The following is a 21,745-nucleotide window of genomic DNA, read 5'->3' on the forward strand; positions in this document are numbered from 1 at the left end:
TTTTGCTGATGATACCAAAATTTATTCTGGTGTTTCGGACATGAGACATTGTGAAAGTTTACAGTCAGATTTGGACAGTCTATGTAATTGGAGTTTGGAATGGAAACTTTCGTTTAATGCAAAGAAGTGCAAAGTTCTGCATATTGGAAATAGTAATGAGCATTACAGATATACAATGCCTGATACTGATGGAAATTATGTGTATGTAGATCCAGTACAATCTGAGAAAGATTTAGGTGTAACTTTTGATGAGGGCTTGAACTTTGAACAACATATTATCAACATTACTAATAAAGCACAAAGAACCCTTGGGATTATACATAGGTCATTTGAGTATATGGACAGGGACATGTTTCTCACATTATACAAATCTCTAGTTAGACCAGTTTTAGAATATGGATCCAGTGTGTGGTCACCATTTTTGAAAAAAGATATTAGAAAAATTGAGGACGTGCAACGCAGAGCAACCAGGTTGGTTTATGATATTTCACATTTGTCATATGAACAGAGGTTGAGGAATCTGGGTCTTGTAACATTAGAATACAGACGTGATCGAGCTGACGTTATACAGATATTTAAATCAGTTCATAAATTTGACGATATGAATTGGGACAGAATGTTCAATTTATCTGTGGGTGGTCTTCGAGGACATCACTTAAAATTCATGAAGAAAAAGTGCCGCCATAACATAAGGCTTAACTCATTTAGTCAAAGATCCATTTTTTACTGGAATGCTTTAAGTGCAAGAACTGTGAATGCTGAGTCAGTAAATGTGTTTAAATCGCTGCTGAACAATGATAATTGGAATCCAAAGAAATTTGTGCAAAGTTGTTATTGACTTTAGTATGACTATAAAGTGCGCACTCAGAGTTCATTAATACTTACGTAACAATTAGTTTTGAGATATACTCAGAAGATTCTTCACAAGAGGGGCCAGGAAAGCACAGCTAATATTACGGCCCGAAGATCAAGGTATCAAGGTATATGTTCATGTTTTGGGAAAATTCAGTGTACCCAGATTTTTTAAGCCTGTACCCACTTTTTCAAAAAGTAGTGGGTACAGGTACCCACTTTTTAAAAATCCTGTGGGTATGCTGTCTATGTATATGTCACGGGTCGTAATTTTTATAGACTGTTTTATTCTTAATAGTAACGTGCGCAATGCATTAAGTCTTTTCCATTAAATTGTGTCAAGGGGATGAGGAAGGTTGGTGCGCACAAGATTGTGTCTATGGACAGACAGACAGACAACCTGAAACCAGTATACACCCCCCCCCCCCCCCCGCCAAACCCTTACAGTCGGACAGTCAAGGTGGGGGGGGAAGGGGGTGTACAAAAAAATAATTTTCTAAATCATATGATTTATCGGCACAAGTATTAAGTTAAATACATAAAACAAAAATTTCTAATTGCCACAATTAATATTAGTTAGTTACCTTCTTTAGCTATTATCAGATTTTAAACAATGAAGCTACAGGTTAAAATCCTAGTAAAAATTGGATTTGAGAAACAAATGTTTTTAAAATACTGCACATGCACATTTCACATACTAGTCAGGGCCAATCTCCCTACCAAGTTTGAGGTTCCTAGGCTCAAATGCTGCATTTTTGTACTAGCAAACTATTCTAATACCCTAGAAGACATAAATAACATTTAAAACCAATCTCATTAGATTCTGCTGAGGTATATTCATTTACATAAAATAAAGGGGGGTAATTTGTCAAAAATTCAGTCAAAAGTTATCTACCCTGATTGTCAGACTTTATCTGATGGCAAGACTGAAATTTCCAATCAGTATCCTGGCATCATGTGTTCTCAACAGTCTAACAAAAACAGGCATATTTTAAAAATAATTAAGATAAACTCATCTTTCAAATCACCATTTCCTCAAAATTTTACTCCCTCCTAATCATTTTGCTTTAAAAAATACACAATTCTGTTTTTGTTGAGTTCACAGTAACACATTTTATCTGTGACCTACTTTCTAACTACTCCCTAGGGAGTTATATTAGTATGATTTCTTACATAATTATGGCTCTAGGACTCAAAAATAAGTCATTAAACTTAATCCACTCATGGACCCTTTTTGCTTTCTAAGTTCCTGGAAGCGCCTGTCATAAATTCCAGAGCTATATTTAGAAACTGATACTTTTACCATTTCTGTAACAATCATTGTTGTGAAACTGTATCACTGCAAAAAGTATATAACTTGGAAATAGCACAGGTCTGTTATATAAAAATAGAATTTGACATTATTTTTTGAATATTTCTAAATTAAAACAATAGGTATGTACAAATAATATGGTTGCCTTGCAACTTATGTGACAACTGAGATAATTAAAAAACACCAAATTGCTACATATATTTCATATCCTACACATATCAATATCAAAAGGCTATAGCCTGAACTTCTTTTAAAAGTTAACACTTTTCTTCTAAAATATTTCCTTTACAGACAGCCCTGATTTATATCTGAGAAAAACGTCATTTATCCGGAAAACGTAGAATAATGCCTGGATTCAGCCTACATAATATGGAAACGAAAACCAGTTTATGAATTAAGGGCAACCTGTGATTAAGTATATCAAAATGGCACTGTTTCTATCTTTCTAAAGTTGAAATATGATATTAAAACATCTTACACGTTAAATAATTCAAAATGATGTCTTAAAATTAGCTTGAAATAGGCGGCTCACTTTAATCATAGACACATATCTTAAAAATAAGCAAACGGACCTACACGTGTTTTCAGCATATTATAGGCCATATGTTTATTTACGACTGTGAGAAGTTTCATTAAAATCTACACTGTAGAAAAATTTCTATTCGCGAAAATGTTATGAAAGTTGCGTTTTTCCCATAGACTCCCATTATGAAAAAATGCGTGCCATGAAAAAACCAACATAGTGGCTTTGCGACCATCATGGATCCCCTTAAGGAAATATTAAAGTTTGCCGGGAACACTTGCTGCGATCATGCCGCGAATATCCGGCGAACATGCCGCGAACACTTTTGATACATTTGGTATAATTGTTCACTGGATGTTCGTTTGGTGTTCACTTTTCACATGCAAATTAGTTTTGCCGCGAACAAGCTGCCGCGAACTTCCCGCAAACAAGTAGCTGTGAACTTCCCGCGAACAAGTTGCTGCGATCATCCCGCGAACTAGTTGCTGCGAACATCCCACGAACTAGTTGCTGCGAACATCCCGCGAACTTGCTGAAAACCATCTCTACAGAAATTGTGTACAAAAAAAGCATGTACAGAAAAAGTGCAAAAACAAATAAATTCAAATTGTCAATGTCTGAACTTTTTCACATCATATTTGGAGCATTTTAAACAATGTTTTAATGATAAAATATGTTTGAATTTTGACTGTTACTAGTCATTTCAATAACAGTCTCAGAGTGCAGGTATTCATTTCACCTTAATGTTTTTCTTCACACTGCTTATAAGTTATATGTATCACTACAAATCTGTCATAGTTTTACATAATATTATTAATTATCAGACTTCTGAAGCTTAGAAATTGTCAAAATAAGCTAGTTTTATATTTCTTTTTAGATAATCTGATGCAGCTCTGCAAAGGTTAAGCATATATTAAACATAAATTTTCTGACTTACCACAAAAAAGTATATATTCCTATCAGCCTCTAAGAATCACTTATGAAAACTGTCTGTAATGCACACAGATTTCCTTCTAAACATGTCCAGAATATCTGGTTGTAATTAACTTATCAGACTCGTACTGTGACCTTACAGATAATGTTACAAATTAATTGATCTACTATTACCTGCTCTTATAAAAGTTTTTCAGTAACAGTTTACCAAAAGATTATAATCTTCTAAGTTAATTCTTCTTGCGAACATGCCGCGATCATTGGTCTTCCTGCGAATATCCCGCGAACTAGTATCAAACCAATTGCGGCATGATCGCGGTAGCAGCAAATATCCCGCGAATACTTCCTGTGAATAGGTATGTTCGCGGCATGTTCGCAGCATGTTTGCGGCATGATCACAGCTTTTTGACCATTTAGAATTAGGGTCCATGCTGTTCGCTAACAGTTTCTCCAGTTCCAATAGGCTTTAAAAGCGAACAGCATGGATCCTGACCAGACTGCGCAGATGCGCAGGCTGGTCTAGTTGGATCCTAGTCATAGCCTCTATGCCGTCTAAACAGCTGATCGCATGTATTGACATGCTGCCGTTTGACTCAGTCCAACTAATGACAATAATTAAATTTCAAATGAGTCCTATAAATACTTACTGAGATGAATCCATTTTGATTAAAATCTGGGGAGGTAATCATGTATTGGTATACTGAGTATGCATGTAGAAGATACAGAGTACAAGCCTTTTAAAGTTTAGAAAAATATTCATATAGATAAACGTTCAATCAAGAGTTATCTAACATGACTATTTCTTACCATGGAAGACATAAATAATGTTTCAATCCAATCTCATTAGAAGCTGCTAAGGTATATTCATTAACATAAAAACAAAGGAGGAGCGAGTCTAACTTGGGGGGGGGGGCAAACCTTTTAGACGGGGCCCGGGTGCTGGCAAGGGATCCCCCGTGCATTCATGACAAAGCCTTGTCAAGGGGCCAAATGGGCCGTAGGCCCCCCTCAAGCCCCTGTGTAACGTCTATAGGCATACGACTACGCGCTGACCTGTCTGTTAAGCGGTCAAATTATGTATTGTTATAATCGAGCGTGCCATTTTTTTACAGTATCGATTGAAGCACTGGATATACAATCAAATAGCGCTGCATTATCTAATTGCATGTGATATAAATTTGTGGAAATATTATTTCCCTTGAATAGACAATGAAAAATATAAATACATAACGTTTACATGGATAAATAGACTAAATACTTACATCAATTTTGCAGACGCTCAATCCAGAACTGTAGTGATGCGCTCATTATATTCTTTTTATAAAAATTAAAATATAATCGAACAATCCTGGGCGCGTACGAGGTGTGCCAGATTTAGTCTGTAATTTCGCATCTCACTTTTCACACAGCAAAATGAAACAAAACAGGGTTGATTATATTGTTTCTACGAAATTACCATCTTACCCTCTTTCAGCGAAATTATCGTTCTTGTCAATAGCAATTTCTTGTTGGCATTTTACAACCGTTTCGTTCATTTTCATTTCTTTGAGCTCATTAATAATTTATTACCCACATTCCCCAGCCACATACTTCCGCTAAGTTTCACCGGTTGTGTTGAACTTTCAGCTAATTTCAACAGCTGTTTGAGCGAAAATGGTTGAAATAGGATCAGGGCCGATTAAGGAGAGCATAGATAACACGGTGTTTATTATACCTGGATTAATTATAGGATTTCTTGTCAGTAAGTGTCGCCAAAATTTGAAACGAAATATTGCAACGTAGACACCCCCTGTCCCCGGACTTTCAGAATACAGTAACTGCCACTCTGTAATATTTTTATTCTAGACCAAAAATATTTCTCATTCACTATTTCAAGTCTGGGCTAAAATGAAATATTGATTCTTATGGGGACAGGTACCCACAGAAAAGTGAATTTTTCGTCGTTTTATAGTGTTATTTCTAGAGCTCAGAAAGGGCAGGGTGCTATCCGAAAGGGGCAGGGTGTTCGTTTAGACATGAAAGTTACCATAGCAGTAGTTGCATTTCTAGATGTCTATAGTTAATATGTATTCCATTTATCTTTTTGTACACTTAAAAGAAAGTTGATCTAAAGTCAACTCTTCCCCGATTTGGTCATTTTGTCCCCCTCAGCGATTTCAAATTGGTCTTTTCGGCCCCCCTTTTTAAAAAGTTTTTTTGAAAAAAAATCAAAGCATGAAAAATTAAGTTGTTTTTTCCTTTCAAATAAGTATATTTCATGCGAAAAATATACATAGGTTTTCGTTTGTTTTAAGAACTTTTTACTTTAAAAATGATCGCTTTAACAAGGAGGATTTTCTGGGGTTTTTTTTTCTCTTGTTTTTGTAAGTCTGCTATGTTGGAAAACATGATTGCTGTTTAAATGTCCGCATTTGATGCTGCGTATTTTCAAACTCCTGAATAAGTTTAAAATTTTTATTAAACTTTTTTATAACAAATAATTTCCTCACTCCAATCAACTATTAACACATTTAATTCTACTAGGGGCCAATTTTGACACATTTCATTCAGTCAATCAACAACTCATGCAATTAAATACCATTAACACCTTTTAATCAGCCCAATCAACTACTTTTAATGTGATTAATAACCTTTTAATAACACCTTTCGTATGCAGGTATATGCTCATTCTCCTTTTTTTAGAAACCACTGTCTCCCTACTTTTGAAGTATTTCTTTTTTTATTTTAATGACAAAAATGAATATAAAGCATGTTGGTTATTTTTAGTAAAACATATGTGACAGATGTTAGTTGTTTATTTATTCGTTATTGTATTTCTAATTAAAGCTTTCTTTTATTATGACCAGGGGTAAGGATTCATTGCTCTCTCTTTTCTTACTATGATTTTTAAAAAGTTAATAAGATTTTCTATTATATTATATTTTTAATACAAAGGGCATTGTATTTATTTTTAGCTCATCTGATTTTTTGAAAAAAAATGATGAGTTATTGTCATCACTTGAGCGGTTGTCGGCATCTGCGTCTGCGTCGGCGTTGCCTGGTTAAGTTTTATGTTTAGGTCAGCTTTTCTCCTAAACTATCAAAGCTATTGCTTTGAAACTTGGACTACTTGTTCACCATCATAAGCTGACCCTGTATAGCAAGAAACATAACTCCATCTTGCTTTTTGCAAGATTTATGGCCCCTTTTGTACTTAGCAAAATATCAGATTTCTTGGTTAAGTTTTATGTTTAGGTCAACTTTTCTCCTAAACTATCAAAGCTATTGCTTTGAAACTTGGAATACTTGTTCACCATCATAAGCAGACCCTGTACATCAAGAAACATAACTCCATCTTGCTTTTTGCAAGAATTATTGCCCCTTTTAGACTTAGAAAATCATTTTTCTTGGTTAAGTTTTATGTTTAGGTCAGCTTTTATCCTAAACTATCAAAGCTATTCCTTTAAAACTTGCAACACTTGTTCACCATCATAAGCTGACCCTGTACAGCAAGCAGCATAACTCCATCCTGCTTTTTGCAATAATTATTGCCCCTTTTGGACTTAGAAAAATCATTTTCTTGGTTGAATATTATGTTTAAATCAACTTTTCTCATAAACTATCAAAGCTATTGCTTTAAAACTTGCAACAGTTTTTCACCATCATAAGTGGACACTGTACATCAAGAAACATAACTCTATCCTGCTTTCTGCAAGAATGATGCCCTTTTTAGACTTAGAAAATCATGGGTAGGACAATATTTCTATTACACAAAAAAAATCAGATGAGCGTCAGCACCCGCAAGGTGGTGCTCTTGTTTATATATTTTATTTCAGTTAATTGTCTTATATTTTCAGTATATTTCTTTTATTATTTTATCAAACCTAATTATTTAAAGTTAACTATTTCCAATATAAGTTATATTATAACTCCTTCAAAACTCACGATGATTTTAAATACAAGTTTTCAAAGTCAAAAATATCATAAAAAAGCAAAAATGCCTAAAATATTAAGGGGGGCAAAATTACCAAAAGGGGGATAAATTGTCTAAAAGGGGGATGAGTTGACCAAAATGGGGATGAGTTGACCAAATTTCATCATGAGGGGGATGAAATGACCAAATTGGGGACGAGTTGACTAGGGGACGAGTTGACTTGATACCAAAAGAAATGTCACAGAATAAAGTGGTAAATCTTCCCAAAACCAGTAACATAGTTTACACAGGCTTTTTACTTACTTTATAATTTAGGTTAAACCATTCAAGCCTTTCTCTTAAAAATGTCACAAAGAATGTCAACTTATTCATATGAATATGATAGTGGACGGCCTTAACATAAGCTTTATAATCTTGAAACCAAGATCATGTTGTAAACAACATAGTAAAAGGCCTGTTTCAGGACAATTTGTAAACTAATAATTATCAAAAGTCATGTTGTATTGATCAGGTCTTTCATCAATATTTTATTAACAGAAAAAGAGCTACTACAGTCAGGTTAAACTTTACTAAAACGCATATCCAAAATATACTATCCGTATACTGGTACACTTTTGGAATGCTGTCTGAAAGTAGTTTTTACTCAGTTTAAATTACATGGCCCGCTAGGGTAAACCAGAGATAGTTCCTCAAATTTTGATGTTTCTCATCATAAGAAATACACCAACAGTCAGCTTTTTTGAAGGAAATATGGAAAAATTGCATACAACATCAGGAGTAATAAGACTCGTGAACGGACATTCTAAACTTACTTTTACTGTCAATATTCATTAAAATTGGTGCATTTTCTAGTTGAAATCACAGTAGAATCAAACTGCATTGATATATACTTGTTATTATACTAAACAATGGTCTAATTTAAATTTTGCACAAAGAAATCTAGGGCACTTTTCACATGCTCTGTAATCAGCTGGCCACTTGCGAACGCCTTTTTGACATTACAAAGGATCTATAATACTCTTTATCAATTAGTTTTAACACTTCATTGATTCTCATTACCTGTGTGCACTCGCCATGACGTAATTTGCTGATAAAAAAATCGTTGTGGCATGTCAACAGGGAAATTGGCGGGATTTAGCAGAAGATAAAGGCAAGAGGGCACATTTTAAGGGCAGCGTGGCGGCAGTAAAAAGGGGCAGGGTGGGGCGCCCCACTGCGTCGCTCTAGAAATAACACTATTTTAAGACAATGAGGGAAGTTTTTGGCCATATGTATATACTAATGTTTTATTGTCGGCAATTAGCGCCTGCTAAACATGTCAGCTGATCTGTAAAACGGTTTACATAAAATTTACAGACTATCTCTACCAAACACGATGCTTTCACACTAGTATCACACTTCAAACACTGCCAGCAGTTTTTACGAGGCTGTCAATCATCAAGAGCTAAACGGATTTGATTGATTATGGGGTGGAGCTAATCACGTCATTCGAGTGAAGTTACGTCACGGTGTATTGATTTTGTCGTCCTTTGAAAATATCGGAAGACCTTTGTACGCCGCTGACATTGTGTATTGGCGTACGGATCATAATTTCTGGCGTATTTTACGACGGGACGCCACTTAATGGAAGCCCTGCTAATGTTTTATTTAATTTCTTTCAATGTACTTCAAGGGTATAAGGCATACTTTGTGCTTTGATAGGCTAGGTTTGTCATCTCTAATATACTAAGAATGCTGCTTCTTGTATTTTACTTGACAGTTCCAGTCATTTATTATCAACTTATTGATCTAACATTTCTTCAGGGCCGGATCCAGAAATTTTTGTTTTGTTAGGGGATTCTGGGGGTCTTTCCTTGGAATTTTTTTTGAGATACAGGTATGAAATGGTATCCTCAGGTGCATTTATTGGTGGGTGTACTCCCCTCATACTAGGGGGTCATAGGGCTCTCCTGGAAATTTTTGAAATACAGGCATGAAATGATGGCCTCTGGTGCATTTTTACTCATCTGATTTTTTGAAAAAAAATGATGAGTTATTGTTATCACTTGAGCGGTTGTCAGCGTCGGCGTCTGCGTCGGCGTTGCCTGGTTAAGTTTTATGTTTAGGTCAGCTTTTCTCCTAAACTATCAAAGCTATTGCTTTGAAACTTGGAATACTTGTTCACCATCATAAGCTGACCCTGTATAGCAAGAAACATAACTCCATCTTGCTTTTTGCAAGATTTATGGCCCCTTTTGTACTTAGAAAATATCAGATTTCTTGGTTAAGTTTTATATTTAGGTCAACTTTTCTCCTGAACTATCAAAGCTATTGCTTTGAAACTTGGAATACTTGTTCACCATAATAAGCAGACCCTGTACATCAAGAAACATAACTCCATCTTGCTTTTTGCAAGATTTATTGCCCCTTTTGGACTTAGAAAATCAGTTGCCTGGTTAAGTTTTATGTTTAGGTCAGCTTTTATCCTAAACTATCAAAGCTATTGCTTTAAAACTTGCAACACTTGTTCACCATCATAAGTTGACCCTGTACAGCAAGAAACATAACTCTGTCCTGCTTTTTGCAATATCAGATTTCTTGGTTAAGTTTTATGTTTAGGTCAACTTTTTCTCTTAAACTATCAAAGCTATTGCTTTGAAACTTGCAACACTTGTTGACCATCATAAGCTGACCCTGTACAGCAAGCAACATAACTCCATCCTGCTTTTTGCAATAATTATTGCCCCTTTTGAACTTAGAAAATCATTTTCTTGGTTGAGTATTATGTTTAAGTCAACTTTTCTCATAAACTATCAAAGCTATTGCTTTAAAACTTGCAACAGTTTTTCACCATCATAAGTGGACACTGTACATCAAGAAGCATAACTCTGTCCTGCTTTTTGCAAGAATGATGGCCCTTTTTAGACTTAGAAAATCATGGGTAGGACAATATTTCTATTACACAAAAAAAATCAGATGAGCGTCAGCACCCGCAAGGCGGTGCTCTTGTTAGGTCTAAATTTTGACGTATTGCAGAGGCATGTTACTCTCCTCTTGATTGGATGGTCAGGGGGCTCTCCCCCTTGAAAATTTTGAAATACAGGTATGAAGTGGTGGCCTCTGGTTAGTAATGGTAACTATATTGCAGCAGTAACCTTCCATAGAGAAAGTATAATTTAACTTGAAAGAAAGTTCATATCTACTACTAGTTATGTCAAACAACCTTTTATCAGGGGAATTTTCTTCTGAGAAAAGGAAAAAAACATTATTTTTTTATGGGGAATGGGTCCAATATGCGTCCCCAAAAAACGGCCAAATTAGTGCCATAGGCTGAGACGCTTTCCTACGAAGGTGAAGGCCCAGGGTTCGATTCCTGGCTTCTCCCATTGCAGTGTGGCCTTGTGCAAGCTTCTTTATCACGATTGCCCTAGTCGACTCATGTAAAATGGGTAGCAGTAAATTGCTGGGGGTAAGGTATAATCGGTTTTAACTGTTCTTAAAATAGGGTCACTCAAAAGCTCTACAGAGCTTATGTTCATTGTTTCTCAAAGGGACAGTAAATAAAATTTACCTTTACCTTTTAACTTTACCTTTTTAAATCGAGCCAAGGGAAAAAAGAAGCAAAAACTTAGAATTTAAATCAAACAGTTGAGAATTAATATAGTCGAAATAATTTGACATTGGATTGTTTTATAACCTCAAAACTTCGAAGGACCAAAATAATGGAGGATAAATCACAGTGCAACCTCATGAAAGTTATTGGTTTTATCACTTGTGTCTTTAGCGTGTAGACATGGTAAATGTTAATTGTGTACTGTTTGGACATAGATTTAAATCACCAGAAATTTCATATTTTTATGCTGCCGGCATCTACTGATGTGGGAGGCATATAGTGATTGTCCTGTCCGTTCGTTCGTTCGTCCGTCCGTCCATCCGTACGAGGTTAACCAAATGGGACTGTTTCGTCTAGCATCAATACCCCTAACTAGAATGACTTTATACTAATGCAGATGTGTCCTGTGACCATTCCTCATCTTCAGACATCACCTGACCTCAATTTGACCTTGAACTTGAACTTGACCTCGTTTTGGACTTAGGTTGCTTTATATCGACAAGGATGCCACCGGGGGCATCAAGCGTTTATTGAACACAGCTACTTGTTTGAAATTATTTGATAAATTTTACATAAATTAGTGAGGAATTGAATCTCCTTTAAATACTACATGTAAGTTTTATTTGACTTTATCTCGTATTTGCAACAAAATCAGCATATTTCAACCCAGATCGGCAGTGATGAAAATTTCATCGTAAATTTCTTCCACTATTTTGATCTTTCGAGTGTTAGATGCGAGTGAAGATATTGACCTGTCACCATAAGAAAAATAACTCCATGTTTCCTAGGATCGCATCAAATCAATTGGACCAAGAATAATATTGATGGTATGGTAGTGTATTTTATTAAAGAAGAATACACAACATTTGGCAACATTTCTTAGAAAAAAGAACTAGGTGTAACATTAACACTAACAAAAAAGTATCCAAATCATACTAAAAACCAAACAGATATAGCCATTTGAATACCATCTATGTACATGTACTAAAATGGCAGCCATTTTGGGCACAGTGACATCATCATTCATTCCCTCTTTAGGCATTACCCAATGGAAAATCAGTGAATAACAACTAAGAGAAACATATTTTGTGGACCTTAGTATGTGTGTAAGAGCGTATACCTTAAATTTAAGCTTCATGTTTAATTGTATTTAACATAATTTTGTCATAAATACAATATTTGGTAATGCCTGTATAAGGAAAGGACGGACCTTCAAGGAAATCAATTTATAGAGCTGCTATTAATGAAATCATTTAAAACACGGTTTTCTAGAAGGAGTATAAATATTAAAAAATGTAAATAATGTCATGCTTAAGAATGTAACGATATATATATCGAAATTCACTGTACATATCCTGATACATCAGTCTGGCGATAAGCGTATCGTAGGCATGTTTCACGATACAGAAACTATATACAAATGTAGTGAAAAGTAGAAAATTGAATGAAAATTTTCATACAATAAGTGTTAAAGATAGTAACTAAACAAATGTATCATTTATAACAGTTTCTTTAACTTTAAAGCAAAATTTCAAGTATTTTCCAAGTGTAAAAACACTTTTTAGCTCGACTATTCATAGAATAGTAGAGCTATTGGACTCGCCCATGTGTCGGCGTCCGCGTCCCGATTTGGTTAAGTTTTTGTATGTAAGCTGGTATCTCAGCAACCACTTGTGGGAATGGATTGAAACTTCACACACTTACTCACTGTGATAAACTGACTTACATTGCACAGGTTCCATAACTCTGTTTTGCTTTTTTACAAAATTATGCCCCTTTTTTTACTTAGAATTTTTTAGTTAAGGTTTTGTATGTAAGCTGGTATCTCAGTACTCACTAATGGGAATGGATTGAAACTTCACACACTTGTTCACTGTCATGATCTGACATGCACAAAGCAGGTCCCATAACTTTATTTTGCTTTTTTACAAAATTATGCCCCTTTTTCAACATAGAAATTTTTGGTTAAGTTTTTGTATGTAAGCTGTTATCTCAGTATCCACTAATGGGAAAGGATTGAAACTTCACACACTAGTTCACTGTCATGATATGACATGCAGTGCAAAGGGTCAATAACTCAACTTTGCATTTTACAAAATTATGCCCCTTTTTCAACTTAGGAGTTTTGGGTTAAATTCTTATATGTAAGCTGGTATCTCAGTACCCACTAATGGGAATGGATTGAAACTTCATACACTTATCCACTGTCATGAGCTGATAAGCACTATGCAGGTTCCATAACCCTATTTTACTTTTTATATTATGCCCCTTTTTCGGCTCGTATTCATTCAAGCGACAAGGCTGTTAAATAGTCGAGCGTTGATGTCCTCTGGCAGCTCTTGTTTTTCATATTGTCACATGAATGTATTTATGGTACTCAGTTTGTATCATATGTACCATATTGTTGAATCTGTATCCCAAAATATATTGTATTGTGAGACTAGCTTATCGTTACACCCCTAGTCGTGCTAATTTGTAACTACATTACCGAATTTATTGACATTTTGGTTTCTGTACTTTCAGTTTTCTTCACATATAAACTTGTTAAAAGTTTACGAGAGAAAGAACGACTGAAAGAAGAAAAGAAGAAGCTGAAACAGCAAAGGAAAGAAAAAGAAAATGCAAAAAAGATAAAGAAGAAATAGACATAAATAATGCGTTTGTGAATGTACATGTATTGTAACAAAGTTTATTTAGTATTTAAGACTTGCGTCCCTGAAAATTGTCAGGAGTTTTGTTGAAATGGTTATCTGTTAGTTTTGAACTTGGTGTAGAGACAAGATGAACGTGAGGGTAATGATGGCAATATCTTAAGGTGAAGGAATATATTTTACAGTGATACACAAATTTATATGAAAAATATGGAAAGATCAGATACTAGTACATGTCACAGGGTCTTGCAGTAACAGTAGTCACAAGGTGCATTAATTAGAAATAAGACACCAAAAAAAATCAAAATTGGAAAAAAACTAATACTTGCCACCAGCTCTTCAAGAGATATCCAGACTAACAGATGAATTTGGACCAATGACAGAAAAGAAATTTTGGAATGCAGCTTTGAATATATAGTTTTGAAGCCATAAGTATTGAAGACAGAAATACAATTATAAATAATATATATTGTTAGTTTTCAGGTTTTTTAATACATGGTTATGATCATTCCAGATTTTTTAATGTCATAATATACATGTATATTTGGTTTGAACGTTTGATGTGCATCTATATTACTTAGAATATAAAAAATTAAATGCATCTTATTCTTAGTAGTGCTGTTTGGCGCCATATAACCTATACTGTGTTGGTGCGCCGTAAAACCCAAATAAATAAATACATTCTTAAAACTAGGTCTCCAAATTTATAGTTCTGTATGTAACAGTATGGTTACCATTTGAGCCATTTGCCATGACTTTGTTAAAGTGGCTCAGTTTTTTTTTTTCCGTCATTTTGATTTTTGAATTATACCAATTTCTGACGATAACATTGTTTTTTTAAAAGATGACATGTCTAGGACACAATCAGGGACAGTGTTGGTCTTGTACCAGTCCTGCCTTATGATGACTAATGTGCAGTAAATACCAGAATACATTTTTAAGTTAAATGTCATTGAAAACACAGGTTTACAGTTTCACGCTCACTTGATGCTGATTTTTATCAAGTCGATGTATGCTGACTGCTCATGTCTTTAAACAGCTTACACATTAAAATCTATAGTTTGTGATGTTAACAGCTGTCTGATTCATGTCTATGATTAGATAAATTATACCAAACTTGGCTGTGTATGACTTTGGAATGTTTAGTTTGCAAGCTTTCCAATGATACATTTTCATTTCTGACAAAATTTAGAAACTGTGCTATCTGTTTTTGAAAACTGCTTAACTCCCCTTTTGGTTATTATAATTAGCAGATGCACAGTCAGTGCAGGAGAAAGATTTTTACAAAAGTACAGACAGTGAGATGTCAAAGTGCTATCTTTAACCCTGATCATGCTAGACACGATTGATTTTGCCTTTGCGGCCAGTGTAGATGATTAATCCCCTTATTACTTGTTCTTGTAGTGCTATCTCTTACATTACAATGGGGAATAACGAAAGTGGTCAAAGCATTGAGATCGCCATACGCTTGTGATGAAATCGAGGTCAAACATTTGTCACAGATCACACCAGGTTCCATGATATCATTTAAATATTTCGGTATCTCACATTATGCAATAGTGACTGGAAAACTCGAATGCGATGAATCCGAAATAGGTGTAATAAGGTGTGTGCATTACGGCTTGAAAAGTTTCAATGTATTCGGTACCCGAAAGGTATTAGAAGAATATTTCGAACTTAATATGAACGAAAATATCAGAAATGTAAAACTGATCGATTGCAGGCATCTGAAAACGTTTCCTCCAGACGTTGTCGTTTCGCGCGCTAAAGCAAGAATTGAGGAAACAAAATGGAGCGTTCTTTCGAACAGATCCGACCACCTTTGTTTTGATACCCTAGTGCAAGAAGAGAACGAACAAAATATTCATCAGCCGGAATCAGACAGCATAGACAATTCAAAATCAAAACATAAAAGTTCATTTTACATAGGAAAAAAGGAAATACACCTTAGAAGTGATCTACAGATCGGACACATTGTGAAGTTTAAGATAGGAACTAAATTTTGGGCAACCAATGGAATTGTTGTTTGGCTGGAAGACAAAGATAAATGTAGTGAACAGGCGTTCAAAATGGACCTAATAGTATATCGCGACTACTGGGCCATACGTAGAAAGTACTCAGTTGATCTTAAAAGAGACAGGCTGTTCATCAGAAAATACCACCCTGCTCATTGTTGCCCTTTTGACAATCGTGTTAATCGTGCGCTCCAAAAAGAAGGCAAAAAGGGTGATTTCTGGACAGAGAATGGTTTTCTCAGAAGTTGCATTCTAAAATAGGTTATAACACGTAAACTCTCGGGTATATGAAATAACTGGCAACATAGCATTGGTTACAGCATGTGAGAAATTTTTCTGCAGCTAGTTTTAGAAATTGTTCAAAATTATTCAGTTACATGCTTATTTTTTCTTTTGATGACCCTTAGACAGTAACCCCGTTTATAACCAACGTAACTGGTACAGTAAGGGTCGCAGAGTCATCCAGCTATTATCCTTACAATATCATATTTTCAAAATGTTTATATATATATTAGATATCGTTTGATGCATGTATAAATAATGCTCATATATTCATGATAACGATTTATTTGTCATTATGGCGATTTTCCAATCTCAATCAAGGTTTTTTAAAAGAACCCCATATAGATAATAACTAAAGAAAAGACAGCAAAAAGCTGGCAAATAAAAATAAAAACAGAATAATCGGCACCTTACATATGTACGGGGCAGTCAATGTCAAAATGTTTAGAGTCGTACCTGGGTTTTAAGCTTTAGCCTGCTGGTGGTAAGTGATTCTATCTTTGCGACCAGTGCAGACCAAGATCACCCTGCACGAGCTGTTCGCTATTCAGTCAGTAAATTATCAGTAAACACCCCTTTGAATAATAAGTGGTACTGCCGAAAATGAAAAATGGACCAGTCCATTTTAGAAATTTAGCAGGGTAAAGCAACCAATCAAATGAAAGTAGTTCAACAAGGTATATTAAAGAATAGAAAACTATCCAATAGCGTCATATTGTTTAGAGCGTCTGAGAGTTTGTACATAGTTATATTATAACTGTAAACATCTATGTTTTATTTTCTGAGTTTTATCAGTAAATAGATAAATAAATATGTGTCTATAAGCGTATTTGTTTTGTTGATTGTAATATCACATCGACAACTATGATACAATGTTCCTTTACCTTTGTCGGTTGACCTTTACAGGTTGTAAAAGAGCCTGTATCTATCTTGGTGTATACACATTTGGGTAGAACTCAATTTCGTCGATTCTTTGCGTGAATCAGATTTCTGATCAGCGTTCCAACACACATTTGGTAGAGAAAAATTGCACACAGTTTGAATGAGATTTTTCAACATATACATTTCCACCAACTTTGGCAAAGAATGTATGCATGACACTGAAAAATGAAAAAAAAATGGGTGAAAATAAAAGTTAGATAGTGGTAAAAATGCAAGAAGAATGTCAGTTTCCGCATCATTTCAAAAACGTTGCACCGGTTTACCACCTTCTGCACAATATTTTAGGTTACGGGTATTTATAAGAATAGCTTGCAAAATCCTTACGCCAAAACGTTTGTACCACTAGTCGCTTTCAGAGTACTCATTTTTTATTGTTTTTTTTTTGTGTTTTTTTTTTGAGAGAAATTATTTTTCGCACAAAATAAGTTTGTTTGTCCCTTTAAAAATGCGGATTAGGTGCTCACCATACACTGATTTACATTCCTCAGTGGTACTCTATTTTGCTACTGTCCGTCTCAACGCAGTGTCCCGTTATGTGAGGTACTCGCTGTCTATATGTTTGTCTATGTATGGTTGTGTGTTTGTTGGGCCCTTGCACGTCTACTCATGTATTGATGTGGGTTGCTATATTTGGAGACTGTATTCCTGGATGGTGGCATTTTCCTATTGGAAACTTATTCTTGTACCTTTGTTGATTTCAATACTAACATAATAATGGATTGTATTAAAAAAGTTTGCGCTATCAGAAAGGAAGCACAGCGATGATAGGACGATTAACATTTTTTAAAGATGTAATGTTCAGTTTACCTTTCTCTATTGGCACCCAAGTAAGATTGAAACTATGGTGACTAATATCTGCCATGTGAAATTGTCGAGCTGATGGGCGAACAACGATGCGACCATTTTAATGGTTTGAAACGCACGACTTGCATCATGTTTCCAGCACGTAACCATTGAATCCGGGATAGGATATACTTACAATATTTTTCCGACAGGCATGCTCAGAACTAACTTGTGAATCCGCCCCCTTCAACCAAATCGAAATCCTTGAACCACTGCTGTAAACACTCTAAGAATTGAAAGTTTCATAAAGGCACTTTTATACTAGTGCGAGAAAAATCATTAACATACCCTCGAAAAATTGTCAACTAAACTGTATAATCATAGCAGTTCGTGACATTTTAGTCTGAATTTTCTGTCGTTTACCCGATTTAAACAGGTTTTAAAATAATTTAAAAGTACATTAAATTTTATGAAAAAATGACCCAAAATACCCAAACTGTTGAAATCTGTTCAGCATAAAGTGCAAACGCTTATAAATTTATTTTTAGTTTCCACTGTGATGGCAAATTTCTCTAGTGTAGTATTTAGTGCAGGATGCGAATCTTGTTTAATTTTGTTTTTTAAAAAAATGTGTTAAAGTTGCACATATATATAAGGATCCTGGTTTACTCGTTGATAAAGCGAGGTAATTGTGTATGTAGTGTATTTTTGATGTGTACGGATTATTTCCCTTACAACAATGATTGGCTTTTCCTATTGGAAACTTATTCTTGTTTTTTACATTCAATAATGTTGATTTCAAAACGAACATACCGGACTGAAATAAAATATTTTGCGTCGCAACTCGTAGAAGGAGGAATATTTACACGTATTAAAAATTACTAAGCTACAAAATCTTGTTTTGTTTATTTCCTACAATCGCTCATCGCCATATTAGCAAAACGCGCTGAAAGGATAGTAGCATGGTATGATGGCCATAGTAGAATAGTGATATCAGAAAGACAGCATAGCGATGGTAGGATGATAAGATGAAATAGTGCCATCCTACTAATCTTCTATCATACAAACATTTTGTTTTGTTTTTGGGGGGGGGGGGTTTGGGGGGATGGGGGCGGGGGAGGGGTTTCGTATGTAAGGCCCTAACATTTTATTGTGTATCAGCCAGGAGGGGTCAATGTGTAAGGTAACAAAATATATTACACATAGTAAGATGCTGGTCCCTAAGCTCTACTGAGACAGGAAGAGCAAGAATGGTTTAAAAGTGCCACTGCTGTTGACCAAGAAAGCTTTTTTATCCCCATGAACAATTGAAATGCCAAACCAAAAATGTTTTAGGAATATCTTCAGCCTTATGACCTAAGACAGTGACCTTGTCTCAAACCTGCTTTGGCTTAATTCTTTATTGTACATGCATTGCTATCGGAGATCATATTATCAATATAGCTTCTTAAAGAAAGGCACCCACTGCCCCCACCTCCACTAAATTCATCCCTTCCCGCCACAAAATAATAGTCATAATAAATAAGCAAAACTCCTTGAGGAAACGGGTCAAGTTTTTGAGCTAATCCAAACGAATCCACCGTCAGCGGGAGAAATATACGAATTTCATACATATATAGACAAATTCTTGTACTTAATTTTATGAAATATCGCCCCAAAATATCCAACCGTTAAAATCTGTACAGCATTCATTGCAAACGGTGAGAAGACTTTTTGACGGCAAATTTCACTAGTCTAGTGCGTAGTGCTGGATGCAAATTTTGTTGTTGTTGTTTTTTAAACACGTATACTTGTACATATATATATATGGATCCTTGTTTACTCGTTGATAAAGGGAGATAATTTTGTACGTAGAGTATTATTGATGTCTACGGATTATTTCCCTTGTAACAATGATTGGCTTTTCCTATTGGAAACTTATTCTTGTTTTTTTACATTCACATAACGGATTGAAATACAATATTTTGCATCGCAACTCGTAAGCGGTGTAATACTTACACGTATTAAGAATTACTAGTAAACTACAAATTCCTGGTTGTGTGTTTGCTTGTCCTTTGCACATCTACGCATGCACTTATGTCGGTTGTGATTCTGGTAGACTGTATTCTCGGAAGGTGGATTTCCCTACTGGAAACTTATTCTTCTTTTACTTTCACTTATGCTGAAAAACGAACATACCGGACTGAAATAAAATATTTTGCGTCTCGACTCGTAGAATGAGGAATACTTACACGTATTAAAAATTATTAAGCTACAAAATCCTGTTTTGTTTATTCCCTACAATCGCTCATCGACATTTTATTAAAACGCGATGATAGGATTGTAGGATGCTTTGATTCCCATAGTAGAATAGCGATATCAGAAAAGCAGCATAGCGATGGTAGGAAAATAAGATAAAATATTGCAAGACTTGTGATTGTCTTTATCCAAAGAAATATCTTTTATGGAAGCAAGTGAAACAATGGAAGTGTCGGAAGCACATAACCCTACAGTGTCATTCTTTGCTGGAACCAGATCAAAGCCGATACAACCCAGCCACAGACATAGAAACGATCATTACAAGAAAAATGACAAAAATGTGTGCCCCTTTTGTAATGATGAACATTCTCCAAACGAGTGCACAAAGGTCAGGTCATACGAGAAGCGCATAGCTATAGTGTAAAAAGAACATCTTTGTTTTAACTGTTTACGGAGACATCAAGTATTGTCGTGCCGTTCCACAAATAGATGCCGTCACTGTCAGCACAAACATCATTCAAGTATATGTGATAAACATTTTGAGCAATATTCATCAAATCCCGACGCTGAAAGTTTTAAAGTACCAGCTACGCCCGAGGTCGTATCCCAACCCAATACAGCAACTCTGCTCTCAACAACTAATTCCAGACCGGATATACTACTCAAGGTAGCTGTTGCCCAGGTATGTACTTCCAGTGTTTCCTTAGTGACAAACATTCTTTTTGATGAGGGAGCTCAGCGTTCTTTTATAACTGAAGTGTGGGCAGAAAAGTTACATCTTCCCCAGACCGGAAGTGGGGTAGTACATTTAGTGTCTTTCTGTGATACCAGACAGCGAGTTCGAAACATGACCAAGGGAACTATTATCTCTTATTACAGACGATAAAGCAAAATTAGAAATAGAAGTGTTGAGTGTGCAAAAAAATAATTATAGCTGTTCCGTTACGCAATGTGAATCAAAACAATTCATCTCTACAATATTTACACGGTTTGAAACTTGCTCATCCAGTTACAAATGACAAAGAATTTGAGATATCGTTGCTGATTGGTGCAGATTCTTATTGGAAAATAGTTCAAGATAGAGTGTTTCGAGGGAACGGCCCAGCTGCGGTACAATCAAGAATTGGATATCTTCTATCAGGCCCGCTTCTGGTATCCACATACCAGCAACTTCTGGTTTCCGCACAAGGAAGACCCACGCATCATATGCTTAACGTTCTTACGCCACCAACAGACCTCCGAGAACTTGAGAGATTCTCGTGGCTTGAGTCTCTAGGAATTTAAGAAAATGAAGAAAATAAATATACATCTTATCAAGAGGATTGCATTGGAGATTCTATAACCATTAGCAATCGACTTTATACAGCAAAACTACCTTGGAAAGATGACCACAACACTTTACCCACTAATTATGATATGTGGAGAAAACGTACTGAAAACATCATCAAGTGTCTACATCAAGACGCACAATTCTTACGGAAATATGGAGAAATTATCAATGATCAAGAGACGAGAGATTTTATTGAGAAGGTTAATGAAACTATCGTACCACAACACCAGATACACTACATTCGAAACAACTGAGTTAAGAAAGATTCTGTTACTACATCGATATGCATAGTACACGACTGTAGTTGTCGTCAGTCACATGGCCAGCCCAGGCTTAATGATTGTCTAAAATCGACCCCACCTGAGGTAAATGTTATTAC

At 35.4% G+C, this 21,745-nt stretch overlaps 1 long non-coding RNA gene across 1 annotated transcript; it reads left to right on the forward strand.

Moving 5' to 3' along the window:
* Positions 1–5,205: 5,205 nt before the first annotated feature.
* LOC128551068 (uncharacterized) lies at positions 5,206–14,377 on the forward strand. Its single transcript, XR_008368595.1, has 2 exons — positions 5,206–5,361; positions 13,649–14,377. It is a non-coding gene; the product is annotated as an uncharacterized LOC128551068 (long non-coding RNA).
* The last annotated feature ends 7,368 nt before the right edge of the window (positions 14,378–21,745 follow it).

This window comes from Mercenaria mercenaria, chromosome 19, assembly GCF_021730395.1.
Source record: "Mercenaria mercenaria strain notata chromosome 19, MADL_Memer_1, whole genome shotgun sequence".
In the NCBI taxonomy this organism is placed as follows: Eukaryota; Metazoa; Mollusca; class Bivalvia; order Venerida; family Veneridae; genus Mercenaria; species Mercenaria mercenaria.